The sequence below is a fragment of the Chenopodium quinoa genome, unplaced genomic scaffold (assembly GCF_001683475.1).
Source record: "Chenopodium quinoa cultivar QQ74 unplaced genomic scaffold, ASM168347v1, whole genome shotgun sequence".
Taxonomy (NCBI): Eukaryota; Viridiplantae; Streptophyta; class Magnoliopsida; order Caryophyllales; family Amaranthaceae; genus Chenopodium; species Chenopodium quinoa.
The window spans coordinates 29,610-39,306 of record NW_018744513.1 but is presented as its reverse complement, the minus strand read 5'-3'; the positions used below and the strand labels follow the sequence as shown (position 1 = coordinate 39,306).

General features: G+C 33.6%; 1 pseudogene; it reads left to right on the top strand.

Annotated features, from left to right (window-relative positions):
* Positions 1-47: 47 nt before the first annotated feature.
* Positions 48-9,197, top strand: LOC110698346 (annotated as a pseudogene).
* Positions 9,198-9,697: the final 500 nt, after the last annotated feature.

The following is a 9,697-nucleotide window of genomic DNA, read 5'->3' as shown; positions in this document are numbered from 1 at the left end:
GTTTGATAATAATTAATTATGGTTTAAATTGAATTAATTTTGGTCTAAAATACGATTGATTGTATCATTGTTTTGATAATTTAAGAAAAGATATTAATACTACCTCCGTTTTAAATTATTTGCAACAATTAGAAATTTAATTATTTGCAACGATTTTACATAAAGTGTGAGTAGAAAATGTCTAATTGTTGCAAATAATTTGAAATGGAGGTAGTACTTTAATTCATACCTATAGGTTATATTTCATTTTGGGCTTATTAGGAAAATTAAAATGAAAATGAACACGAATTGATGCATTATTAATGATATCTTGTTCAAAGATTTGATATATTTCTTACTGATGATTGCCCATTGAAGTTCTGAGTTCTTGATAGTTTTCCGTCATAGGGAATGCATGGTTTGGGAGGGAGGATGGGAACAAGAATAGTTGAACCTAAGCACTATGTTTTCGACCATGCTGCTCAATTCTTTACTGTTAGCGATATGCGGTTTGGTGAGTTGGTCAATGGATGGATTGAGAAGGGGCTTGTACAACAATGGCAGGGTACAGTTGGAGAAATTGAACCGGGGGTCGATTTTCTCCATTGCCTGCTTCTCCACCACGTTATATAGGTGTCAATGGAATGCGTACACTGGCTGATTCAATATTGTCCGAGGTGATTATGTTTTCTGTTTCACTACAGCTCTTTTCCTACTATGCTATTTACTTATAATAGATGCATTTTAATTGCTGGTTGTCACTTGTCAGTATAGTCAGCATATGTATATCTCTTCCATTCTCGTTGATATTTTTGTAATGTGTGACATAGCATTTTCTCAATTGAAGGATTAGGTCTCGTGATGAGGGTATTGAATTCCATCAGGTGATGGTAGGCTTGTTAGCACCTAAGTCTTAGATCAAAGATTACATCTGAATACCTTTTCATTTTATTCACTGTTGATTGAGTGTTGACAATTTGTGTCATCATTGAACTCTTGCATATCAAATTATTTGTAGAAGTTAGTATACCCACTAACCAAAGACTTGGAGTATGTGTGTGTAGGAAATGACAAATACATTTGTAACATCTATTTTTACATACAGAGTATATGTGAGTATGTGAATCCCCAGATTTTTTACACTTTCTATAATATCTTTCTCAAATTAGTTTTTAAACTTCTTGTAAAGAAAGGTTATACTATTTTTTAATACATCTTTTCTCATTTTTAGAAAGTTGGGGTCTTACGCTTCATTTCATAGCTTACACTAATTGATGTAGGTTAAATATTAATGAAATGACCGTCTAACTTCATTTGGCCATAACTATCATTTTATTTTATTTGATAAAAGTAATTTGACTAATATATAGGTAGTGTTATGCTATCTAAAGTGGGGTCAGATTGTATCAAGACAAATGTTTCACTGTCAAAGCCTAATACTATTAAAAGAGAAAAAACTACTCCATCCATTTACAAATAATATTTCTGTTAGTTTGGACTTGCATATTAAGGAGTTTAGTACGCTTAGGTGAAATTGTGATGGAAAGAAAATGGAGAGATGCACATCACATGGTTTGTGTGTATAAATTTTCATGTTAAGTAACATGAAGATTTTTATGGACACCATAAAAAGGAATATAGAAAGATTGTTTATGGATGGAAGGAGTACAATCATTCAACCCAACTTGAGTTTCCATTTTTAACCACCCCACCATTCTTACTGCTTTCTTTCTTTCTTTCTTTCTTAGTACCTTCATTCAATTCTTGTCCCTGCTACTTCCTTTGGTAAAAATATCTACCTTCTTTGCTGTGACACTACAAAAAGTTGACCCCCAATTTCTTATTGGTATAAGCAATTCTATACTGCTCTTTTACTTTTCTCTGTAAAGGCTATAATTGATTCATCATTCATTTTGCAACTGTAGAGATGGAAATGGATTAGATGACAGCCCTTCATTTTGAAAGAGAAAATAATACTTGGATTTATCTTTGGAAGGGCTTCAATATTTTTAATTATTTATTGATGTAAAACTTTCAGGTACTTATAAAGAATATCTTTAGCTCTTATCATTTTAAGCTGGATGATCAAGTTCAAGTTACCACTCATTATGCTCACATATTATGTGCTGCATTTGAAAGTATTCTTTGAAAGAGTGTTAATGTTGATTGCGAACCACTTCCCACGTGTAATGATCCTTTTCACAATGCCGTCGTGGTTATGCAATGTTTTTACAAATTATAAGTTAACCTTGTGTTAAAATGTTTTAGGTGTAATGCAAGACAAGAACATGTTGGAAATTATAATGTTGATTGGAGTCTCTTAAGTAAATCCTTTCCTGTTTCAGCAAACTAATGCATCATCAACAAAAACAGAATTATATGATTTTAGTCATATCAATCTATCTCATAGTATGCACATCTCTAGTGCATCAAATCGATCATACCCTATACAGTAAGGCACCAGGAAGGATAAAATGAAGTTTACTATTAAATTTGTCAATGATCTTTTCTGTTGCTCTATGCAGCTGTTAACATCTGGCCTTATACTTATCTTTCTTCTCTCCTTTTCCATTAGATTGGCATGGAATAGTTTGCAGAAGTTGTATTATATGTTGTTATCAGATTCAGATCGAACTTTTGTTTTCATTTTATCTTCACTCAGTGATTCTACTTATTCAATTAATTCAACTAATTCTTGAACTTTGCAGGCAAAAATGGTTGAAGTTGTTAGGCCATGTTGGATCAGTACACTGGAGCCATTTAATGGGATGTGGCATTTGAGTGAGAATGGAAAGCCACGTGGAAAATTCGATGCTATTGTTATTGCACACAACGGTGACTTTTGCAACCTTTGTTTCTTTTGTTTATTTATTTTTTGCTTTGCTTCAGCACTATATCGAATTACAATCACATCCAAGTAACTTCTAAAGAAAACATTAATCTGAGATTCACTTGACATTCTGAACGAAAAAGTCCATGAAGAGATAAATGGCAATCTTGACTTATGATTTAGGCAGAAGAGGTGTTAATATGAAAGAAGCAGCCATTTCTTGAATTATTTTAATTCTTGTTGTTAATTGCTTACCCATAAACTGTAGAAAAAAATGTTCAGTTAATTCTGAATTGGCGTGTTAAGTCTATGTTCATTTTGCTTCATATGCTTGTAGTTTGTTGACGTCATATTGATTTTTGTACTGCGAACCTGTGACCTGTGGTGATCAATATCGAATAATTTCAGCTATGGCTGTTTCCAGAATTCTTATTTTGAAGGAGATCTTTTCCAGATTTCTATTAATAGATGATTGTTGTTTTTCCTTCTATTATTGGACATTTTCTATTAATAACAATTTACTACGTATTTTTTATCTTTTGCTTTAGATTGTTTAGTAGATGGAATGGTTGAAATTACAACTTTGAGATATTTTTCTTATGGCTCTTTTAGGCTTCACTAGCTCTTGGTATATGCTGGCAATGAATCTTTTCAATATTCTACTTTGTCATCAGGAAAATGTGCAAATCGCTTACTCGCCCATTCAGGCTTGCCACTTATTGCTAAACAAATGAAGGTGTGCTGAATTTCCTTTTTTTTTTTCTTTTCTTTTTAATGGTAGGCTTACTTTTTTCAGTTGGTGCTCATTTTTTATTGTTTGCCCGATAAATGTTGCATTATTCTGGAACCTACATTATGAGATCAAGCTTGTACTGTAGATTAGCAACTTCCTGTATTTGATAACGCAGTACATATTTTTGCAGAGGTTAGATTTGAGCTCTATTTGGGCCCTGCTTGCAGCATTTGATGACCCTCTTCCTTTGAGTTCTACCTTTGAAGGAGCATTTGTAAATGGAATAGATGCTTATCATGGATGGCCAACAACTCTGCAAAGTTGTCGTCTACCCAAATTGGTCCTCATTGCTGGACTTTCTTCAGTACAGCAGCTTTTGGAAAACAGAACAAGGTTCCACAGGTTTGTTATGCATTTAATTGTGGAACATATTAGTACAAATTTGACTTTCTGGGAAATCTATGACTCTGCTCAAAGTTTTTATTAAGAGCTTTGAATTCGCTTCTCTTTTAGGCTCTGAAAAATTAGCAAACTAAAGACACACATGAGTTTATGTGACAACTTGTTACTAAGGATTTGTTTGGTTCAACCTCTTTTTTTTTTTTTTAGTTTTTGTTTTTTTTGGTGTCTTACTTCAGACAAATAAAGTTCAAATAAGTTTAGTAAGTTTTGTTAAGTTCAGACAATTATTTTTTTTAAGACATAATAATTGTTGACAATTTGCACACAAATAAGATAATTTCTGACAGAAATAAGTCCATATAATGTCACTATATCAGATAAGTTCAGACAAAAAAATTTATCAAACAGAGCCTAAAACACCCCTCTCCTCCAGAAAATATGTTATGTTTCTGCAACTTTTTTTAATACTTGTATTAAGTGAAGTTAGTGTTTTGAACAATCAGTTGCTAAACAAAACTTTGATGGTTAATATTAGAACAACTATATTTCTATTATTCCAATATCTGTTATCTTTTACTGTAGCCTGATCAGTTATCTTGCCGTATACATGTCTAATATTCTAATCTGTCCAATCTAATTTATATTTGATTGTTAATAACCTTAAGCTGTCATGGGAATGCTCTATCACTGACTCTCTGAGTTATATCCCTTGCCCTTTAAGATCTAGAAAACTGATCCTAAGCCTAGGGGTGAGAAACTCTACATCAACTTCAATCATTGTCAATTTTTAGTTACATTATTTTGTATGGTCCTCTGACTTCTTGGTTTGTAGATAAGGTACCAAGCCATGGGAATAATGCTAGAGTGTATGAATTGTTCAGTTAATCTAACTTCACAAAGTATTTCTCTGGCCCAGTTGAACGAACTGGTATAGTTGGGAAAGTTCCTACTGAGATATTTTCAGCTGTGGTTGAAAAGGCTTAGTTTAATACCTCCCTAGATGTCCCCTACTTTTCATGTGTTATCAAGTCATAGGTATGTCCATTGCAGGTGTAAGGTTTCTAGCATATTAAATTATCCTTTACTTTATTAGTCGTTACTTTTATTAATAACAGTGTTGGGAAGTCAGATAGTATAATGTCATCATGCTAAGAGTAGTAATATTTTGTGATGGGTCTTATATACGATATCAATATACTTTTTCAGGATACAACATAAAAAATGATTGCCAATATTGTTATTAGTGTACTAAGCTCCTAGTTATATTATGGTCACTCATATGAAGTATATCTTACCCAAATCAACGAATTACAAATGTATGCTATTAAATTGCTGAAGTTTTTATAATAATGCTTCAGAGCACCATCAACCCTTAAATACAAAAAAAAAATAGGATTTGTGACATTGTTATGCAAATATCTGAAATGGACTTTAGTTTGACCAAGCGCTCTTTGATGCCTCAATTGCATTTCACTATATGGCCTTGCATAGAGCTATAAAGATGATCACTCACTGCACCTTGTGTCTTAGCTCCTCATGCATGTTGCATCTCACCTTTTTCACACATTTTGTGTCTATGTTGCTGAATAATAATTCGTCTACTACTAGGAAAACATTCCAAGTGTCACCGCAGAGAAGGTAACAACACAGATGCTGGAGGGTGTTGAGATTGCATTAGGGCTCCCAAAAGGATCACTGAAGAAACCTAGTTATACCAAGGTGCAACTATGGTAAGGAACTGATAGAGAATATTAAAAATTCCTTGTTCATGCATGGCACAGCTGCTAATGCTGTGTGAGAGCCTTAATATATTTGAAACTAGCATACTTCCTTCGTTCTCTTTTAGTTGCAACTTTTTAAGTTTCACACGTGCCCGTGCATAATTTCAACCCTTTACATCTCTAATTATAGACAAGTTGTATAAAAACTTGTTATGTGAAAATATAAATCAGGTTGAATTTAACAAGATCCACATGATTATATTTTGCCTAACTTATAAATCAACATGAAATGTTGCATTTTTACTGTCTGAATTTATGTTGTTTTCTTATGATCTTATCCATTTGAATGAACTGAATTACCTGATATAAATGACACAAATCATTTGTATTTTGAGGGCGGTGAGGGCCTGAGGGGTAGATGACAGGAGCATAAAATGGAAAGGGGGGAAAAATATCAAAGTTGATACTAAAACCTTGTTTTCTTAGCGTCAGATGAAAAGAGTATATGAATTACTTGTTTTCAATGTTTCTTATTATATCGACAGATTACTGCAAAGAGATTGTTGTTCTTACTGCAAATAATCATTATTCTCCATTTTCCAAGCCCAGTCAATGAAGTGCCATCCCACAAAAAATATAATCATAAACCTTGCTTCTATAAAATGGTATGACATGGTCTAATTTCAACGAACTCATGGATATTCTGAGATTTGAATTATTACGAATTAGTTGTGATTGACTCAATTGCTGGAGGTTTTATTTTGCTGTGTAAATAGGAAACGATCGTACTATATTGTGCATTAGGATGATAAGTCAATTGGAAAAGGCCTTTCTGTTATTGTGGTATTAGGGTTGCTTACATCCATCATACTCCACCCCAGCAGCCTCTTTGGCAGCATTGACGAGTATGATAATGTAGCACGCCTTAATTTTTTTGGCCTATTTGTCATTAAATTTTTTTTTCCCCTCATCTTGCTTACTTATAATCCCCCCCCTGCGCGCGCGGGTGTTTTGAAATTGATCACAATTTAGCCTTGCTATGAAGGATAGTTGGCTGATATCCTCTAAAAGTGAGCAGCTAAGCATGCAAAGAAATGGCTAATTTAGCAAGAGATTTGTCATTGAGGTGTGAGGAAGTTAATGTGATCAATGTAATTATCTATCATAAAAATAAGATAATGTTTATTGAATGAGTTTCAAGTTATGGCTCGTGGTCATGCTTCATTTTCAAACTGTTAGTTTTTCACTTTCTTTACTTGGAATTCGGAGCTTGATTGAGCAAGCAGTATAAATTATTTCTGTTATCTGCAGGGGTGCAGCTCTTCCAACCAATACTCCAGGCACTCCATGCATCTTTGATCCTCAAGGAAGAGTTGGTATTTGTGGTGATTGGCTGCTGGGTTCAAGTCTAGAAGACGCTGCTCTCAGTGGCATGTCAATGGCTAGTCATGTAAGCATAAAATCATCACTTAAATCATTCTCAATTGACATTTGATACTTTGTCTAACATCAGTACTAAGTTGGAGGCATGTAAGCTACGGAGTATCAACTACTCACCCTGCCACTATATGATTCTCACACTTGCCATATTCGTTTATCTTATGGTGTGTTCTATTCACTTGATTTTTACTTATCTGATCTTATTTAAACTTATGAATTATTCTGAACTTATTAGCCCTTATTAAAACTTATTTTAGTTATAAATTAAACTTGGTAGATTAACCCTTATCACAACTTATCTGAAATTATTTTTCCTAAACTTATCCGATTTGCACTTATCAAAGCTATTTAACCCTTATCTGAACATATTAACCCCGAAATAAGTGGAAATAAGGTGAACATAACAGAGCCTTAATTATATTGTCACACTTCAATAGACCCACTAATATTATATTTACCTCTCTTACCCTACTAAAAATTATGATCCCACACTCTATCTCATTAATAAAAAATTCCGCCACTATCTTTCATCACATCTACTTTTCTATTACAATGTACTTCCTTTGCTTTTTTTTAAGTGACTTACTTTTTTTTTCGGAAATATTCTATTCTATAATTTTTAATTATATTCATCTCTCTTTCGGTCACACTACTATATTTTATATTATTTCTCTCTCATTATTGTCTCAACTCCTACATTTTTAATTAGTTCTCGCATCTCACATCCTAATATTCAAATCTCTAAAAAAAGCTGCCCTACTTATACACCCTATGTATTTTTCTTAAAACTCTGCATGAGCTTGGGTCACTTAAAAAAACGGAGGGAGAAATAAATAGGCAAACATCTTATCACCTAAACTTTGTGCAAACCTTCCTGTGATGTTTTATTTGGGATGGAGGGAGTGCAACTTATATGTCAATCATGCTCAAGTTTAAATGCATGCTTGGGGTCAATCATGCATTCATGCGGTGCTTTTTATTTCCATCTTGACTTACACCTGGGTTTAAGTTTGAATTTACAGATTGCAGACTATTTTCGAAGTGATGGAACACATGCAGAGGATTATGCAATTGGCTTGCACAATGAATTCCAACGGATACAAGGACACGACACTGGGCGGTTTCCTGGTTTAGAACCTAAAGACCTGGTAAATTAATCTTATACTGTGTTCCAAATTATCAATGCGATTCTTGTAGAGGATCAGAATTCCTTGAATTTTTAGTGTTGTGTTTGCTACTGCTGCATGTCTTTGTTGTTGACACTAATGAATAACGATAGCTGTGCATTCTTTATATTAATTTGCTGAGAGTAGGTGACGGGAGAACTTGTACAAACATAGAGTTAGCAATCTTGGTCTGGAAGGATCAGTCTGATTTATTACAAAACTCCATTTGAAGCATGGACTCATAAGAGGTACGTTCTATGTCTAAGCAATTTGATAAGTTTCGCTCACCTGAAGTAGGAATGTAAATCATATAGACTTCAGAGTTACAGGGGCTTTCTTGTGAAATACTAATATTGATTTTTCTAGTAGATTCAGCAAACCAAGATGTTAAAGACAATTTGAGAAGTTTTTAACAGCTAAACCAACTTGTTTTGGGCACATAGATGTCAATGTCTAGCTTGAAAGTTTTATCTTTGTTTTTCTGACTTTATAGCATTAGATAGATGTCTCAGGATTTTTTTTTATTAATCAGTTACTTTCACAAGTTTTGTGAGAAACCAGTTAGCAATCTAGCAATGACATAAGAAATGTACTGATATGATCGAATTTCAAAACACATTGCATCAAACTGTGTCAAGGAAAAGTTATAGGAGAACTTTTTATGCACCATCTAAGAAACTAAGGATGTTAAATTCTTTCCGTTTCAGCTTCTCAAAATGTATGTACTAGGATACAACATTACAACATAACAGCAGACGAGTATCAGGGTGTACACCAAACCCATTTTTCTCACCCAGGAGAGGCAATATCAACATTCCATCATCGATCTTCATTGTTATGTTGACATCACTAATGGTAGCCTTTCCCATGCATGCTTATTTGCAGGGTCCCTTGAGGATTTTTTTTGATGAAAAATTGATCTACTTTCAGGGTATACAAGCATTTTCAACCAGACTCACTTTTTGCAAGAGTTGAAGACTTGAAGTCTAGATTTTGTAAATTTTATTTGTAACTCATGTATGTTTGTATGTTAGTAATGTTATACTTTGAAAGAGAATGTATTACAAAATTGTGAAAGTAACCAATTAATAGAAAGTGTTTTTACTGATCGCAATCATCTTGGATCTTACAGAGTTTTCGTTCAATGTTCAACCTATTAAAAATTTTGCCTTAATTTTTGGACTGAATGCAAACGCTTGTACTAAATATATCCTCATTAGTGCTTAACCCTCAATCATCTATTAGCTAGAGGCAGATACCTTCGTAAGAACAATTGAGATATGAACATTATTGACATGATACAGTTTTGGAAGAACTGACATTTGCAATTCGCGATTATCCTTTCACTCGTATTCTGGTTTGTGGTCCTCAGGAAGGTGTAGTACTTCGGAGTCAGTTTCTCTAGTTTATGGCTCCACAGAGGTAA